The sequence below is a fragment of the Lucilia cuprina genome, chromosome 5 (assembly GCF_022045245.1).
Source record: "Lucilia cuprina isolate Lc7/37 chromosome 5, ASM2204524v1, whole genome shotgun sequence".
Classification (NCBI taxonomy): Eukaryota; Metazoa; Arthropoda; class Insecta; order Diptera; family Calliphoridae; genus Lucilia; species Lucilia cuprina.
Window position 1 is genome coordinate 66703289 of NC_060953.1, and position 20470 is coordinate 66723758.

At 27.7% G+C, this 20470-nt stretch overlaps 1 protein-coding gene across 1 annotated transcript in view; it reads left to right on the plus strand.

Moving 5' to 3' along the window:
- LOC111690719 (separin) overlaps positions 1–14181 on the plus strand; it is a 77752-nt gene extending 63571 nt beyond the window's left edge. The window contains exon 13 of the transcript XR_006941065.1: positions 14124–14181. The gene's annotated coding sequence lies outside the window, so the exon portion shown is untranslated. The remainder of the gene's footprint in view (positions 1–14123) is intronic.
- Positions 14182–20470: the final 6289 nt, after the last annotated feature.

The window sequence follows — 20470 nt, forward strand, 5'->3', positions numbered from 1 at the left end:
ATTGAGGCCTCAGGTGTTCTAAACAAAAATACACACGATCAAATCAACAACAACAACACTAACAAAATAAACTCATATAAAAATGTTCTACGCTCACCTTTACTGCTTTTCTCTGGCTCACTTGTTATTGTTGTGTCTATAGTAACTGTGTTGGTGTTAAAAAGTTCTTGTCTTAGAATACAGAGAAGAAAAAAAATGAGAGCGAGAGTTTTGTTTTTGTAAAGAAAATTCAATCTTCTTTTTCTAATGCTAAATTATTTATCAGTTGTTTTTTTTTTCAAAGCAAATTTCTTGTAATTTGAAAAAAGTGAGCGGACTTATCTTTAGAACCACTCTCTCTTTTTGAGCTCATATATTAACACTCTTCTATAAAGCCCCCTTTTAACACACTCTCATTTCGTTTAAACACATACTTACTCACTTGTTACTTGCTTCAAACAGTGATTGTGTAACGTTCTAAGCCCACATTTTTCCTCTATAGTGTTTTAAAAAAAGTCTTTGTGAAATTCTTTGCAGCGTTTTGAAATGTGAACTTGTAAAGAATGCTTTCCTTTTATTTTTCGAAAGAAGACATGAAAAATTGTTACTGTAGGTTGTTGAGAATTCGAAAACAAAGCTGTTACAGTAATAGTTTAGTATTATACAAATGGTTTCATGAATTTTAGGTTTAACTCCCATATGGTTTGTCCAATAATTAGTAGTTTTAACATAATCTGTATTGTGAATTGAATAGAATTTTATATAGAATATTTTTCAGTGGATTGTTCCCCCCGGGGGCATGTTACTTTGCGAAAATACCCTAATTTTGGTGTTATTGCAATCTTGGCGAAAGACGTACCACCAGTAACTCTAGTCTGCCGGACGTAAAAACTAGTGATGATCAAATGCATTCTCTGCTTTTCGTTATAATGATTTGACATGCAGTCAAGCTAGAGAATCACATAATCTACTACCACGAAAACCGGTAGCCTATAGGCACTGCTTTTGCCTTTTTCCTATTATTAGAGAGGTTCTTTCGCGGTGCACGTGGCGACTGTGGTTTAAACCCACAGGAAAAAATGTCAGTTAAAAGTCAAATGCAAGGCAAAGTCGATGAATTGGTCCTGTTGCATATACCCCACAGAGGAGTTTCCTCCGGGGCATGTTACCTTGATGAAAGTACCCATCTTAGTGTTATTGAAATTACGGAGAAAAGTGGTTCTACTGGTACCTATAAACTGGTGATGTTTCTTTACTTCCCATTCCTTAGAATGATTGACATGGCATCCAACCTGAGAACCACATAATCCGGTACTACATGTTGCAAGTTACCTGCAGGTCTATGTGCTGGCTGGTCAGTTGGTTAAGGCTTCTTCAGGATCTACGTAGTGGCTGTGAGTTGGTGTTAAGTGTATATGATACGAGAAGGACCTTATCCACTCGTATACTTAGAGTGAGAGAGTTGTATAAATGAGTAGTGTTTTTTGGGTTGAATGGTGATGGATGAAAGGTACAATATACAACTGATTTCGTTTGTTCCGGTTTTGCTCTTATCGTACAGTGTCCTGGGTTCCTGATTCGGTGCATATGATATAGCATGGATGCACCCGTATACCTAGAGTGAGAGAGTCGGTGATTCCATTGAACTTTCTCTCCTTTTTTGGCTATGTTCAGGGTTTACTTTGTTCATACCAAATTTACCACAGTGCGTTCTCTGTGAAAACAAGTCCTCGGCTTATTTAATGGATTCGTGTTTCGGTCTACCTATACGTCCCTGGCTGCTGTTTCCGATTCAACAGAGGCCATCCCATCTGTTTAATTGTTAAGCGAAATAGTGCAAAGTGCTTCTACATAGACCATGTTTCCAGAATTCTTAACATTTACTTTTAGACTGTAGAGAGGAGAACTTAGTGCGGGACTTGGTCGTTGGTTATTTAAAGAGATTATCCGTTTATCCTTCTGTTATAGACAATATCTAGAAGACAGTTTTTTTTATCACTGACAGCTTTAATTGGATGATGATTTTTATACAGGCTTGTCAAAAGGAACATCCCTTTCTTTAGTTTCGAATTCACTACTTCTAAAGTCTTTCTCAAGAAGTAATTTTTACGTTCTTTGGAAGTGAAATTGTAGTTTTATAGAATGCATCTAACTAATAGAATACAACTAAAACAATATTCACCTAGTGCTACTTTTTGAGTGGTGATAAATGTCATTCCTTTAAAATTACTACATTTTGCCGAGATTAATTTCTTTACAATCGGATCAAGAGGGTCTCTTGAAATTGTAATGATGTTTCGATTGATTTCTAATGTCACGATTCGAATCCATTTTTTAAAGGAGAAAAATTTTCCATATTCTTAAACTTTAACACATTCCATTAGAATGTTCTTGATCTTCTCATTACATTCCTTAAAAGTTCTGCAAAAAAAAAACTAGAGAAATAATTACAGGAAAACTAACAACTAAACCTAGAGAAAAGAGTGTAAATTTACAATTTTATACATTTCTAAAGTTTCTGATTGGTTTTCATCTGTCTAAATGTTTTTGCAAATACAACAAAACTAAAAATGCAATTATTTTCAAACAACAACGACAATTTATTGTAAATTGTAATGTAAATTGCAATATAAATTGCACTCTTCTTGCTTCTAGAGGGAGACTAACTAAATCAAATAATAATGTTTGTGTGTGTTTGACAATGATCTTGACAATGATCATGACAATGATCATGATGCTAACAAATGAGTTTTATTACTAACAAATGAAATCTACATTGCTCTCTTTATTTGGAGAATAAATAAATAAAAAAAATTAATTAAAAAAAGAGTAAAACAATTAGAATAGTCATTATTATGTGTGTGTGTAATTGTAAAAACTATTTTATTTTTTAAGTTTTTTACTTTTTTTGCTATAATTATAAAATAATTGTTAAAAAAAATATAATTAATAGGAGGCCAGTAAATAGTGTTTAAGTGACGTTGTTTATTAAATCAAACTTAATTTTTTTTAAGTGTTAGAAAATCAAATATTGGACTCTCTATTAGTTTAAAGTCGATATTGAAATTCTTTTTTAAAAAATTTACTCGTTTTTATTCTTAAGAGAAAGGTGTTTTTTTATTTGTTGTTATAATTTATTTTATCTACAAACACAATTACACTAATACATACAGCAACAACAACATCATCACCGCCATTATAATTAATAGAAAAAACATCATCATTGTGCCGGTCATTGCTCTTCTCTACTTTTGCTTTTGCCTCTAGAAAGACTCATTAAATAAACAATGAACAAAAAAAATTTTATATTTAATAATAAATAACACCTTTAGCTAAATATTTTTGAATAATAAAACTATAAATAATATTTAAAGAAAATTGAATTTTATTCCCAAATAAGCAATTTTATCCAGCATTTTTTTTCCTTTTTTTCTTTTGTTTTCAAAGAATTAATTATTAGAAAATAGCAAAAATTACAAAAAAAATTGTTTTTGAACTAATAAAAAAATATTTGCTTACTGTTTGATTAATTGTTTTTAATTAATAATTATTAATTCTTTAAAGTAATCACCAAAATTAGCAAAATAACTGAGGGTATTTCAAGAAATTTTGTTTTTTTTTTAATTTACATGTTTTTTCTTTCTTTCTTATAATTATGGCCATAATGACCACCATTTTTTTTGTTCTTTTGCCTTCATCATCTAAAATAAAAGTTTTTTTTTAACCTTGAAATTTGTTTCTTTTTGCGAAATGTACACGAAAATAATATAATTAAAAGGAGTGATATCATGTTTAAAAACAAATTTGGTTATAATGTTGAAATATGTTGTGTATTGAAAGCAAGAATTAAATAAGTTTGTTTCTTTGAGGATTTTTTTGTACTTTTGCTATGGTCTATTACACAATAGTTATTGAGTTTCTTTTTGATAATTTTTGATTTATACAATTCTATGATTTATGTTTTAATTATAGATACAAACATATAATTCGAAAGTGTTTTGTATGGGTAATTCCAATTTTTAATCAAAATAATCAACTTAGAATTTTTAATTATATAATTATAGGAATTGAAATACAGCATGTGTTTATAATTTTATGTGTTTTATCCTATCTTAACTTATAATTGTCTGGTGTCAGTTCAAAAACTCTAAAATATTTCCATTTGCACCTAAAAATGTTTCTTATAAAATTAAAAAAAAAAATTTAACAAAATTTATTTTAAATTTTTAATCTTCACTTCAAATTCAAGTAAAGTTTCTTTGAAAATTATATATATTTTAAATTTGTTTATCAAGCTGCAATGAAATTTCTTTCATTAATTTGAAGATAAATTTCTTCAGTACCACAATTAAAAGTAAAACTTTTTAAATATTTTTTTTTGCGAATTGAAACAAAATTTTATTTTTTTTTGAAAATTTCTTTAATTTGACGAAACATTTTCTTTAATTTAATAAACTACATTTAAAATTTTTTTTCCTATTTTAGCGGTATATTTTTAAATCAAATTTTCACCAATTTTAAAAACTTTCTTAAAAAAATTTCAATGATTTTAGTTGGAAATGTTATTAATTTCAAAAATTTAAAATTTTAATAAAATTAAAAATAAAAAATAATTACACTTTTCTTTTATAAATTTTATGAAAACAACTTAATAATATTTTCATTGAATACTTTCTTACGAAAACTTTAATAAATATGATGAAAACCTTCGTAAAAAATGTTATGAAAATTCTTATAAATTTTATGCTTATTTTCTTTAAAAATACATTAATTTCATACATTTGATGACAACAAAAAATTTCATAAATTTGATAACAAAATTATTAAGAAAATATTTATAAATTTTCTAGCAACTTTTTTAGGAAAAGGATCATTATTTGATAGAATCTTTCTTAAAAGAATTAATCTATTTAATGGCAAACTTCAAAAGAAAGTTTTGATCAATTCACTAAAAACTTTTGGAGAAAATGTTAATCTATTTTATGCAAATATTCTTAATTTAGCAACCTTGTTAAAAGATTTGCATATACAATTTTCATAAAATATGTTCTTCGATTTGATGACAACCTTCTTTAGGAGACTGTCTTCAAAAACTTTTCATCTATTTGATAACAACTTTCTTAAGAAAATTTTCATCTATTTGATGACAAATTTCTAAAGAAATTTTTTCAATTTACTGACAACTTTTTTTCAGAAAATTTTCATCTTTTTGACTGCATTTTATTGATGTAAACTTTCTTAAACAAATTTTCATTTATTTGTTGAAAACTGTCTTAAGAAAATTTTCATCAATTAACTGACAACTTTTTAGGGAAAACTATCACTATTTGATGAAAACTTTATTTACCAAATTTTCATCTATTTGATGACAACTTTCTTAAGAAAAATTTCATCTATTTGATGACAAATTTCTTAATTTTTAAGAAAATATTAATATAATTGATAACAACTTTTTATAAAAAAATTATTTTTTTTTGAAAACTTTCAAAAAAATTTTTAATGTAATAGAGTAATGTAATAGAGTACAATTTTAATGTAATAGAGTACAAGTGTTTATATATTTAATGACAACTGTGTTCAGACCATTTTCATAAATTTGATAAAAACATTCTTAAGGAAATGTTCATCCATTTCTTTGACTTCCATAATTTTGATGGAAACTTTCTAAATAATGTTTTATTTAATTTGATGCAAACTTTCCTAAGCAAATTTTTAGCAATTTGATGAAAACTTTTTAAACAATTAAAAATATTAATTTCATTCAAGAATACGTTACGTGGGTTTTTGCTATTTAGCGAGTTTACTTGTAGGCCTAATGGTCCATTGTGATACCCATAGAATCACCATTCCTTTATGTTTAGGTCTCCGTAAAAACCAGCTAACGTTTATTAGTGACGCATCTCTAAGACAGTCCAGATCATGGAAAAGAACTCTATAAAGATAAAAAAGTCTGTGCTTTTGTAAAGCTAAGCAATCACATAGAAGGTATTGTATCAATTCCACATTTTCTTCGTCCAAGCAGTAGCTATAACGGGTAGCTCATACGTTCCGATATTTGTCCAAGTATATCAGTTATAAGCCTAATCGAGGATCTCAACTTTCCTCAATATGATGACAACTTTCTTTATAATTTGTTCAGCAATTTTAACGAGATTAAAACTTTCTTACATTAATGATTATTAAAATTTTCTTAAAATTTTAAAATTTCTTAAGGTATTTAATTTCATTTTATGAAAAATTTCCTTAAAATATTCATAAATATGATGAAAACTATCGTAATTTTTTTTTTTTTATAAAACTATCTTAAATAAATGTTCATCAAAAATTTCCTTAAAAATTTCCATTAAAAATTTCATAAGATTATTTTTTTAATTTAAAGAAACTTTCATAAATTTGATGACAACTTTCGTAAAATTTTTTTTATCGAAAATTTTTTTTAAAATTTACATTCTTTTTCATTATACGTCTTGCCTGTCTCATGGGATTTATAACGACTACGTTTTCTAATTACTTGTAAGCGTTTGGTGTAAGTCATAACCGTGTTAAAATACCCAGCAAAAAACTGGGTAATAGCTTTCAATTGTAAATGGCTTACCTAACAACATATTTTTCAATGACTACTATATATGATCTGGATTACGTACAAGTGCTCTAATAAGGTCTTACTAATAATGTGTTATATAAATACCTACCAATTCATAAGTCATCTTGCCAGTAAATATAAATATGCTATATACGTTTGTTCATTTGATTTACAATAACTACTTTTTCTAATTACTTGTAACCGGTTGTGTTAAGTACTTGCCTCTAATGAAATCACCGTGTTAAAATAATGACTTAAAATGCTATTGCGTAAGTAAATTTTAGAATTTTAACTTCTTACATAGTAATGGAAGTTTTTACTGGGTAATTACTTAAAAAACTTTTGCGTTTATAAATTTTAGCAATTTTACATGGTAATGAAAGTTGTTGCTGGGAATTTTCTTAAGAACTTTTTTATTTAAATGCTTATAAAAGTTGTTAGAATATTTGGTGAAAATTTTTGCTTTAAAATTTTTAAAATTTTTTGAAAATCACTTCCATTTGACGTAGAGACTGTTAAGAAAATTTATAAAAATTAATTTTCTTTAAATTTTAATATTTATTTACAAGTATAACAAATACAATTAGTAAATAACTAAAAATTCTAAGTATTCGTAATATATGCCTTCTACTGCTTAGAAAAAAAAACCTATGTCTGTTTAACTTTGTACTTTCCCACATGTTTAGTAAACTTAAGAAGAAGAAAAGCTCACACAAAAAAAGGTGTAAATGAAAATTTACATTTTAGGTCAACTTTGTAACATTCTTAAATCATCCATAAAAATCAAGAACAAATCAGAAGACACAATAATTCCAAAGGATTTAGAAAGTTTTTATGTGAAATACCATAATAATCTTACATTTTTTGTTCTTCTTAACAATCTACCACTAATTTATGACATTCATTTAAAAATAAATGATTAATAATTTGTAATTTATTTATGTGTGTGTGTGTATTTAACTTGTTAAGAATATTTGTAAGTTGAAAACGAAATTTTTTGCGTGTATTTTTGTAATTAACAATAAATACATATTTTGCTACATTCAAGTGTTCATCTGTTTTGTTAATGAAGTTCCTGTTAAGAATTGAATGATTATGGTGGAAGTGTTTATAAAGTGTGGGTTTGTTGCTTAAATCTTTTGATTTGACTAAAAATACAATTACAATTTATTAAAAGAAATTGTTTTTTTTTTTGACAGCGAAAAAATGAAGTAAATTTAAAATCAATCAATATAATGAATATATTTCATTTATCAAGACTAAACAAGTAAAACCCCCAGATCCCTTACCCTTCCGTTTTGTGTAGAACTTTTTGTTGATTTTATGAATTTTTGTTATTTATTGTTTACATGTTAATATGTTTACTTCAAAAAAAAATATATTTATTGTTTATTTTATCTTGTAACAAAAACTGTTGAATGCTGTAAACAAACTTAAGCTTTCGTTCACTTTTCCTTACTTTTGATTGGGATTTCTTACCAAAATAAACTCTTTATTGGTTGCCCAAAAACTTCTTATTCTGTCATGTTGTTACTGTTGTTGGCTTGTCAAAATGAAAAAAAAATCTTCTACATGTATTTTTAAAGAGTGACTGGTAATTTTTTTTCTTACATTTCGTTTCATTTTTCTTTCTTTATGTTTTTTTTTTTTTTAATTTTATATATAAGTAATTCTTTTTTTTGGCCAAGTTCATTGACTTCTTTTAAACGTATTTTTGTTGTTGCTTGTTTTATTTTGGGTTCTGTTGTTAAATGATTTGCCAGCTCATGTTGGCTTTTGTATTTTTTTATATTTTTTTCATTTTATCGTACACAAGCCATAAGCGTAGTTTTAAAATATGAGTTCGTTTTCATTGTTAAGTTCATTGACCAGCAACGAAAGAAGCTCGATTCATACATCATACGGACGGAATCTACAACAAAATTGTATAAGAAGAACATTAAAAGCATGTATGAATGATATATTATCGAAAATAGCCTAGAGAAAGAAAAAATGCTAAGAGAACAAGTATACTAGAACTTATAATCCGGGAATATATTAAATTGTTATTGTAATTTAGATCATTTTATATGTTTTTTGTGTTTTTTATTTTTCTTATATACATTCATATGTGCAAATATTTCTTTATATATTTAAAGTTCAGTTTCATTTTATTATAGTTATCGCTACAAAATCTCTGTCGCATATGGTAATTCCAGTTCTTTAGATTTCGATCTGTATGTTTAGTTTGACCCAATTCTAGTTCTTAGTGATCTTAAGTACCTATTCACTATACGTACAGCACACCTTATAAGTATCGTGTGCATGACTTAATTTATTTTCGTTAATTTTTGTCATTTCGCATTCAAAAAATACTGTATATGACGATGATATGATTACAACCAACATATGAATTTTAAGTAGAGTAATGTCAGCCAATAGTCAGTTTTGCCAATAATAACAATTCTCTTCTGGACCTGTCAAGTTATTTTGCACTGCTGTCGCAATACCTCACCCCCACTTTTTAGCCATTGATATGTAAATTTTTTTGGAAACAATGTACGTAATTGTTATCAACATCATCACGAATATCGTCATATTTGCTTAAACAGTGGCTTTATTGGGAAAGAAAATTCCCCGATTTTACAAGTAGCTTGGAAATATTCTAGTTATAGGAATTATCAAAAGGGAATTAAATGACATTTAACCATTAAAAATTTATAGAGAAAAGTAATGAGTTATAAAAACTATGGAAATTACTTTTCTACAGTTATTCATGTTAATTTAAACTTATTATTTTAACACATCGACGTCATTGAAGGCTAGTACTTACCACGGTCGCTTACACATAAGTAGTTAAATAAGTAATTATAAAAGGGAGCTTTAAACGGTCGCTTACAAATAAATACAAGAATACAAGAATACCAACACAGAGTTACGAACTTACGTCCTATGTTCGTAAGTCCGCTGCCGTACTCACAACACAATTACTATTATTAGTATTCCCTAACTAATTTTAGTATCGCCTTATACTCCTTATCGTAGCAGAGCCTAATGAGTTATGCTCTGAAAGAGAACTAGTCGTTGATCTCAAAAAAGAGCGATCTCCGCTTTGATAGATCAGATCCGAATCTTATCTCAGGTTTGAGATATCGTGTCCGTATCAAAGGTCGCAATTTTTTGGTCTTTTTTGAGACGTTATCGGCAAAAGAAAGTTTTATTTGTAAAAATCTTTTAAATTAACATCTGACGGGTCTTCTTTCTTCTTCGAGATAAACTTATGGTTTTGGGATATTCATGGTTTTTACAATCGGAACTATTACAGTGTTTTTTATAACGAACAAAAATATAGATTTGAAACCTCCCGATGATGTTACAATCAACTCAAAATCACTTTCTGATTCGACTTCGAACGATGTATGATAGTCCGTCAACATCAACCGGTGATATCTCAGCAACTACAAGAGATTATAAAACAATTTAAAATGTAAAATGTAGGAAAAAAATGTGAAAAGATTGTTTGTAAAATAATAGCTAAATATACTCTTTAGGTGAAGATATCTCGAAAAAGAAATAAGATGATAGAACGTACATTTTGAACAGTTTTTACGTCTCAAAAATGTTCAAATTCCAGATGTGATGGAGAAATTCTAAGATTCAGTTTCAGGCCTGCGTTATCATTCAATTTGAAGATAGAAGATTTTCATTTAAACATGGCTGTGTATGTATAATTTCATGTATTTTGGTTCCAAATTAAAAAAATTCAAAAATGTACCATTTCAAGTACCAAAAACTAGGTAGCAAAAAGTTTGCTTTAAACACTTTTTATTTTAAAGCAGAAAACATTTTTAAAAGAGTGTCTTTTTACTTTTTGAATTTTTTACAATATGGAACCAAAACAAGTACCAACTATTTGTCTGCTTATTTTTTAGAAAAACAAATCCAACAAAAACTCAATAATGGCTTGTACTTACATATGCATTTACTATTGAATGACTTCTACTTGCAGTCTGTATTACTTATATGTACTCTTGACTTACATATAAGCAGATACGTAAGTACTTTATTTTAAACTTTGCCATGTTATTTGTACATTTTATTGGATTGCGAAAACAACGTAGCAAACGTAGTAAATTCTTGCAATGAGTAAAACTACTAAATGAAAACTGTTCAATGCGAGTTTTTGCTGGGAACGACTAAACGACTTCATTTATTTGCTTAAGATAGAGGAGGATTCTGAATTTACTGTTTGGCTTGTAGTGATTTAGTATTTTTAAATAAAACTTCTTTCTATACGATTTGTTGCTCAAAATCTGCCCTATTTACGACCCAAATATATTACAAAGACATTTTAAAGTAACTTCTTTGTAACAAAGGCTTAAAAATGGCAGTGTTTTTCTAAATTTTATTACTAAAAAATACTATAATAAACAGAAATAAACAATTATTTCCTAAAAAGTCTATTTTCTTCTTTTCAATTTTTGTATTAATGTTTTTTTAAACACATCAATACTCTTCCTTTACTGCCCACTGTAATACAATTCCTCTAGAATATGTATGAGTGATAAGTATGTGTCTTAAGTCTTTCGTTTATTGTTTTGCTACTGTATCGAGCACTTTATTAAGTATTCAGTTTTGTAGAAATTTCTATTTGTTTAACTTATTTAAAATAAAAAACAAATTTTCCAAATTCATTTTAATATTGCCAAAATATTATATTGTTTCCCATAATTTTTTGCGCAAAATTACAGAATCTTGAAATTTCTAGATGATGGGAGTTTGTTGTTTTAACCAAGTGTGATTTTTATTGTTATTTTTTCTCTTCTTTTTGTTTTGTAAAACATTAAAAAATGTAATGTTCTTTTACTGTTGTCAGTTGGAATTACTTTGCCAATCGAATGTACACGTCGTCGTTGATCGGCACTAGGTAATTGGTTCAACAGCCTGAAGTAACCTTTAATGCAGAAGCACAAAGAATCCAACAGCCGCAGCAGCAGAGACAGCGCACTCTTGCTGCAGAGTGCAGTTGAAGAAAGAAAGAATGAACAAAAAAACTGACTTAAGTTTACAAAATTATTTGCTTGTTTGGCTGGTTCTGCACAAAACCAGAACTATTCTGCAAATCTAACATGCATTTGCCACATGCACTATTGCATCTAAGTATGTACTTTTCTATCTATATTTCTCTGTAGTTAAATTCGTTCCTAAGTAGATTTAAATCTTTCGTTTAATTTAGTTAAAGCAGTACTTTTTGTTTCATTTTTATCCAAAGTTTTGCAAAATCTTGCTAGAACAAACCCCCCCCCAAAAAAAAAGAAAAACATTTTCCAGACCACAATTACTAATGATAACTGTATATGAACTTTTGTTCGCATTTTTCCCTACTCCATATAACACATACAGAATTACACTAAACACAATTTAAATAGGACAAGAAGAAGTTTAATTTATTGGATATAAATAAATACGAATTACTGTTCAGAGTCAAAATTATTAAAGAATCGTTTTATGTTTTCTTAATTCCTATGAGATCATATCAAATATATAAACTAATATATTTGAAAAAAAAAACTTCACAACATCTATTCCTATTCTTATAACGTGCAGTGTTTTAGATACAGAAGTGCATTAGAAAATCCATTCAAATTTTCTACAACTTTTATTTTGTCTAACTTGTATTTGCTCTCGCTAGAAAATAGAAAATACTTAAAGAAGAAGAAGAAGAAAGGCAGCTAAAAGAAATGTCATACTTAAGTATTAGTGCAATTTTACATTGGTATTTGTAAGCCAAGTTTAATAATAAATGCAAACTTTAAATTGCATTCATGGTGTGAGTATAAAATTCTCCTGTTTATTTTCTTCTAAAGCTCTCATGTGCATATTTTCTCCGCTCGTTTTATTTTTGAAAAAAAGAAAAAACAACAAGAAAAAAAAGGAATTCACTCTCTTTCCGCAACGAAATGAAAAATGTGTGTTAAGCCAATGACCGATAGTTACTGCAAAAAATAAAAACAAATTATAAAAAAAAGAACTGCTGACTGACGTTGCTTGCAGTGGGCTAACGGTGCTTTTTATTCTTTTATTTCTTCTTCTTGTTTAAACGATCGTTCGTACGTTCGTTGTCTTCTTGTAACAGTTGTATGGAGAAAAAAGTATTTTCAACTTGCCTGCTTTGGTAGTTTGGTTTAAGTCATGTATTTTCCTTACACAGATACACATTTAGCTGCTGACAACACCAACTCATTCAACATGTTGCACAAATAATCATAATTTTATATGTTTTTGCAAATACCACTAAAATTTCAAGCGAAACATTATCAATTTATCAAAATTCTTTAGAATTTTAAAAAGCTTTTGTTTAAGAATTCTTAAAATTTAGGGAATATTTTTACTACCTTATTCTTAAACATTTATGCTTTAATTTGATATTCAAATTTGAATTTATGTTTCCATTTTAAACTAAAAATTACAATTTGTACATGCTATTTTTGTAACTTGTGATCTTCCTAAGAGGATAATTACATGATGATACCCTGATCCATCCGGCAGTGAAATAATGGATATATGAATTCTAAAACAAATGAAAATAATGGATATATGAATTCTAAAACAAATGAAAATATACTCAAAAACCAAGATTTTAGTCATTGCATACTATAGACTAGACTATTGACTAAAGATAAGACTGTAGACTAGACTACAGACTAGACTATAGACTAGACTATAGACTAGACTATAGACTAGACTATAGCCTAGACTATAGACTAGACTATAGCCTAGACTATAGACTAGACTATAGACTAGACTATAGACTAGACTATAGACTAGACTATAGACTAGACTATAGACTAGACTATAGACTAGACTATAGACTACACTATAGACTATAGACTATAGACTACACTATAGACTAGACTACAGACCAGACTATGAAATAGTGTAGAATATAGACTAGACTATAGACTAGACTATAGACTAGACTATAGACCAGACTATAGAATAGTCTAGAATATAGACTAGACTATAGACTATAATATAGAATCGAGACTTTAGACTAGACTAGAATATAGACTAGACTATAGACTATAATATAAAATCGAAACTTTAGACTAAACTAGAATATAGACTATACTAAAGACTAGACTATAGACTAGAATATAAACTAGATTTTAGAATTACTATAGAGTAAAAACGCAAAACAATCCTAGAGGACCCTTGATCGTTGTGCTCTTTAGTGTCTGAAATTAACACCATTTCTAGTACATATTTGTTTTTATTTATGGGGCTTTAATTTGACATAGAGTTTGAACTACTTTCTCGTTTATTTAAAAAAAAATACTTTTGTTGGATTAAATAATCGAAAATTTTCTTTTTCACGTCACCTCTAGTTTCAGAGAAATTTTAGCCTCAATTTGGTATTCTCAATACAAACTTAAAATTACGCTGTAGATATAATTTTTTTAAGTTTTAGAATCAAAAATAACATTATATCTTAACGATTGAAAATTTATTATGTTGATTATAATAAATTTAAATAATGATCGCGTCTAAATGATTACTCTCTTTTTTATATATTTTGCAGTTGCAATTATTAACACTAACACAGTGCTGCATTATATTTACAACAATGGAACCACGGTAAGTACCGTTTTATATTTTATATTTTTCTATTGTTATACAAAAACAAATCACGACTACTTTTCATAATATTTATGAAAAATTATTATTTCGTTTTAAAAAATTTAGTGCATGTAATAATTCATTTTAATGTTACAACATTTGTGTGGCCTTCGATCTTTCTGCGATAAAAAAACAACATTTCTAAAATGAAGTGATACTAAAACAGAAAACATAAATATTTTATAAATAAACTAAAACATGTTTTAGTTTTAATTTTTGTTGTTTTTTTGTGTAAAAAATATATGTTTGTGTCTCTACATAAACTACTGCAAATATGTAATTCCTAAACAATGAGTGTCAAATGTGAAAGTCCAACGAATTTACCTTAAATGATCATTGTTGTCGTAGTGGCTTTTTGTTGTTGCAACAAACTGCGATTGCGTAACAAGAATTAACGTTATATATTACATAACAATATGGCAAGAAGAAGGTCTTCGGTTTGTTTTTCCCTAGAAAGTGAAATAATAAATCATAATTTTATGACAGGACAAAAAGAAAAATATTGATTGTTAAAAAATTATAAATATTGTCCTTTAGATTGCAGGTACCTTAGATCCATTGAAATATATATTCATAGTAGTTTTGTTTGTGTGTTTGAAAACAATTAAAAAAATATGAAAAATTATGGAAAATTAAAAATTAAAGCGTAAAAATTTACCTGCATACATACTTAAAATACATACATACTTTCACATATTTAGATAATAGATATGAATATTACGCAGCAGCAGTTGAAGTATTTTGTTAGGATGATGTAGTAGTTAAAATGATCTTGATACTAAAAGTAAAGTATATCCTGACCCAGTTTTACTTTTCATTATAAAATTGTTTTTGGCTCTTTAAAATTTAATTATTTGTTGATTCATTTATTTAATATTTTCTCATCCGTTTTATTTACTTTGAATACCTACACTTTTGCAGTTGGGGAAGGGTTTCATATGTTTGAGCTAATGTCGTAGCGTAAAAAAAATGGTCCTATACCCAGCAATCGGTTAATTATTACTTTTTTTTTTGCCATTTAAACATCGTAATTAATTTAGCTTTTATAATTATTCAGATAAATTAATATTAGTATTTAATTTATATGGGAGGTCTATTTTGAACCTAAATGTTCTCATGAATATTAAAGTTTTTCATAGAAAGTTTGAGGACTCTTACTCTTACATTTTCTTAGATAAACAAATTTGTTTATGTGGGAGTTGCCACGCCCCTTATTGCTATGGATTTTATGACAACTTAAGGCGTTATCCGATGTTGACTTTTAAATTAAGTTTTAACCTTCTTGATATTTATTTCCATGGCCTCTGCGTTTTGACTTTTGTACATTTTTGTTTGGAAATAAGTTTTCAATAAACATTTATTAAATTTTAAGAAAATCGGCCCATAGTTGGTCCTATTCGTCCTTCAGAGTAAGCTTGCTGTTTTTATACCCTTTGCCTTCAAGAATGATATATATTATTTAATCATTTTGTTTACATTCTCCGAGCCTATTTATTCGGGAGTCCTTCTGTCTGTATGACAGAGACATCTGAAAATCCTAAAACTTGAGCAATTCTATCAAACAAATTTCATATTAAAAATCGGGCGGAAAATGAGAAATGACGGAAATATGAGAAAATTCCAAATCCTGAACAACAACATCACGTAACCTGGTAATCTATATGTTGTTAGTGTTTTGGAAGATGATTGAGTATGACAAAAAAATTAATAGAAAAAAGCACATTGTAATTGGTTAGTAGTAAGTTGCTCTTTCTAACTATATAGAGGTCAGACCAGCCACAGATCCAGCAAGAGTGTTTGAGGCAGGGGGGGGGGGGTTCTATTGTTTTTTTACTTATTTTTTCCTTTTTCCTCATTTGTATATTTTGTATGAAAATTTTCGGTTTTGGGGTGGGTTACTTTTTTCCCCCTTGGATCCGAGCCTGGTTAAGACCAAAATTGTAACAGCCCCTATAGAGAAGTTTATAGTCGCACATGACTTACTTACTTTTTAAATCTAAGGTATGGTGAATCAATTTTGGATTTTTCCTTGCGTTTTATTTGTTCTTCATTTAATAACATCCAAACAATAGGGTTCCCTTTGTCCTAAATTTTCATTTATTTAGTTCTAATTTACTTTTTATTTGACCTATTTTAGAAGTTTTTTTTTTTATAAGAAAAGCTTGAAATTGTGTTAGTAAGTTAATAGAACTACAAATTAAAGTAGAACGGAAGAATCCTTTGTTAAAGCTTCCGTTCTACTTAAACTACTAACATAGTTTGAAGCTTTTCTTTATATCATAAAAAAAAACCTTTAACATATTTTCCAGTATCAAAAAGAACAAACAAATTCACATATATACAACAACACTTTGCTTTCCCTCTCTACCTTTAGATCTTCCCCTCCTCGTACAAAAAATCATAGTCTCTACCGTTATTAACGAATCGCATTACATCATAATTACCACATAAAAAGGATGTTGTGCAATACACACACAATAGATATTTTCCCACAATAAAATCTATTAAAAAAAGGCGAAAGATTTTCTCGCTTTTTTCTTTTATTCTCTTGTCTTTGCATTTCACATGATGACAGATGTGTGGGGGTAAAACATGATCAAATTGATAAAAAAACAGAAATGTTTAATAAAAAAACACAATCAAAATTTTTGTAAAAAAAAAGAAAATTATATGTGTAAGTGCATTTGTATATGAGTGTGTGTATGTGTGAATATTTCACAGGATGCTATTTTCTTTATTCACTCTTTCTTCGCGATCAGTGTGTCTGGCACAAAAAGACGAACGAATGAAGAATCGAACAAATTGTTTCCTTTTAATAATGTCAGGTGGTTGTTTACATGATCATTTCAATATAAGTAGAGGGCGTTGTTTTCGTTTTTTTTAAAGAGAAAAAAAGAGAAATCCTTTCTTTTCATAGTTTTACAGTTAGCGGTTCTTGATTGTATTGAATTGCTGTTCATTTTTTCCCTTAATGAAAATGTAGTTGTTTTTTATGTTCTCTAGAAGATTTTGTGTGTTTTGAAGTGTCTTTGATATCATTATAATTATATGGGGCTTAATGTTTGAATATTGTATTTGTATTATGATGGTTCTTGTATTTTTTGTGGAAATGAGTGGGAATCTATGATTTTTTTTGTAGCGATAACATATGGAATAATTGTTACCGGTAAAATGTTTTTGTTACAGGATGTTGTTTTTAAAAGGATCATTTCTTTTTTCGCGCTTTCTATAAACTAACGGTTTGATTTTAAAGAAGAAATATGTTTCCTGGTGTTGTTAAGTTGTTTTTTACTTTTATAAAAAAGTATAATTATTCATATACAGATGTTGGAATAGGATTATAATAGTTTTATTAGAAATTTTGTCAAATTACATAAAACAGTTATGATTTGCAATCTGTTGATTGTAAAGAGTCCTCTTGTTGCTCTTTTGTTATTTTTTTTAAGGAAAAGAACAGTTTTTATTATTATTGGCTGTTCCACTAGGTATAATAAATAATGTTTACTTTGATAACCATTAAAAGACGCATTTGTTAATTTTAACGTTTCCAAAAAAAAAGAGATAATACCATTTTTTTTTTGTAGAATTTTCAATGTTCACCTATCTGTTCATATAAGCTTTTATATATATACAGATATTCTTAGAACTCGATAACGACAGTACAGTTTATTCAGAACAAATATTTAATCTTTCCATAAACTCGACATTTCTCGAAAACTCGATTCGACAGGACTTTTCACAAAATCTTCACTTTTCATCGGTAATTCCACATTTCTTATAAACGATTTTTAACGCAAATTTGTTAAAAATTTAGATTTTTACCGAAAACTATAAATTTTACTGAAAATCTAATGAGATTTTACCAAAAATTATACTCTTTACCAAAATGTCGTCTTTTCATCAAAAATTCGACTTTTCTACAAAAGCTCGATTTTTCTCCAAAAACTCAACAATTTAGCGAAAACTATACTTTACACCAAAAACTCCACTTTTCGCAAAAACTTCACTTTTTGTAAAAAAAACGTGACTTTTTTTCCAAAAGTTTAACCTTTCTCCAAAAATTCTACAATTTTGTGAAAACTTTTTGTAAAAAAAACCCAATTTTTCTCCAAAATCTCCACTTTTCTTCAAAAACTTGTATAAACGATTTTTATTGTATATTTATCGAAAATTTATATTTATACCGAAACCTCCAGATTTTACTGAACATCTAATGACATTTTACTAAAAATTATACTCTTTACCGGAAAGTCGCCTAAACTCGCCACTAAGAACTCCACTTTTCTCAAAATGCTCGAATTTTCTTCAAAAGCTCGACTTTTCTCCAAAAACTTGACAATTCAGCGAAAAGTAGACTTTGCAGCAAAATGTCGACTTTTCATTAAATCTTGATTTTTTAATGCTCTTTTTTTAATGATCTTTTCAAACTCGACTTATCACCTTAAACACGACTTTTTATAAAAAATAAACTCAACTTTTTTCAAAAGCCCTAATTCTAGACTTTTCTCAAACACTTGACTTTTCTATCCAAACTCAACATATTACCATAAACTCGACCTTTTATATGAAACACGACTCTTCTTCGAAAACACATCTAAAACTCGTATAACATTTTTTTTCAAATTTATCAAAAAATTTAGAATATTTTCAAAAAAACTCCACATTTTACTGAAAATCTTACTAAAAATTCAACTTTTTATCAAAAATTCGAAATTTCATTGAAAATTGTAAATTAACCGAAATCTTAAATTTTCAAAGAAAATTTTACTTTATTATCAAAGTTGGAATTCTTACTCAAAACTGGGATAAACAAATTTTACTAAAAATATTTTCTATGAGCGATCACAGATCATTTTCCCAATGAATAGGCATGTTAAAAGTTGTTTTTGAGCTTTGAATTTTTCCTACCATCGATTTTCCTAGATCGTTCAGTAAGTAATTTATTTGACTATTTCATACTAAAGATCGGTTATTGATCGTTTTTAAGAAGACTAGGCTAGATGATTTTCTCGTATGAATGATCAACAATGATTTTTATCTATTAATGTCAGATTTATTTCAATTATTGAACGATCGTTTAAATCTGAGATCATAGTTTTGTTAGTCTAGCAGATGTATTTTCATAATTATATGAGTTTTGAATTCCAATAAAATTAGTTTCCTATTTAGCTTTCTAATTAATTTACAAAAATTTCCATACTTAACGAATGTTAAGACTTTTAATAAACATCTTTCGAAATCAATTTTTCCATATGTTTTCAAACAATAGCTTTTTTATTATTTATTTTTGTAATAACTGTAAATGCATGCTTTAATTATGACAAGGATCATTATGCTGATGAAGAAACATATGACACAATCATATGCATCTAAGATTAATTTAATTGTATTCATTATAATAATATGTCAGATGTTGTTGGCGGATATGTTAGACATCTCCATAAACCGTTATGCTAGAGTTTTATTAAATCTTTGAAAACATATTTTGTTCCTTTTTTGTTTATCAAAAAAATATTTAAATAGAATTTCCGTTTGGGCAAAAAAACAACATATTTCTTAAGAATGTAATATATTTTTTAAGATTTTTTTAAACTATGAATAAATTTAAAGGGTTTGAAAATATATGAGAGTTAAAAAAAGTACCATGTGATGAAGATGATATTTTATAAAAAAAAATTAAAAATCCATTAATAAAAAACAAGAAAGAAATCATCCCCCTTAACACCTTGAAAGTGTGTATTGCATACAAAAAGGTAAGATTACACGCATAACTGTTGTCAGAAGCAAGAACAGCTTCTCTGCAGCCAAACTGCCAGCAATCCTTTCGTTTTCGCCTGTACGTGCGTGTGTGTATAAGGGTGTGTATATATAGCGGTTCTCTCGAAATCATGGGAATATTTAAAATATTTGTTAGAAAACTCTTTTTTTACGAAGAAAAAGGTCTGATTGGCGGCGGAAACGGATTATATTGCATGACTAATAACAATTTCAATCAGTAGCTGTAAAAGTAAAGGGATATACATACATACAAACATATGCCAGCAGGTACGTTTTAGCATTGATAATTTTCTCATAACAGGTTGTGATGTGATGTCAGGTGATGTAAATGAGATCGTTTTAATATAACTGCTATAAATTAAAAATATTTCAAATTTAGAATTTTTAATTATTTGATTATCCTTTTTTGAGATAATAGCAATAAAACTGTTGAAGGTCAGTTTAATAAATTTGACTTCTTTGAATTGGATT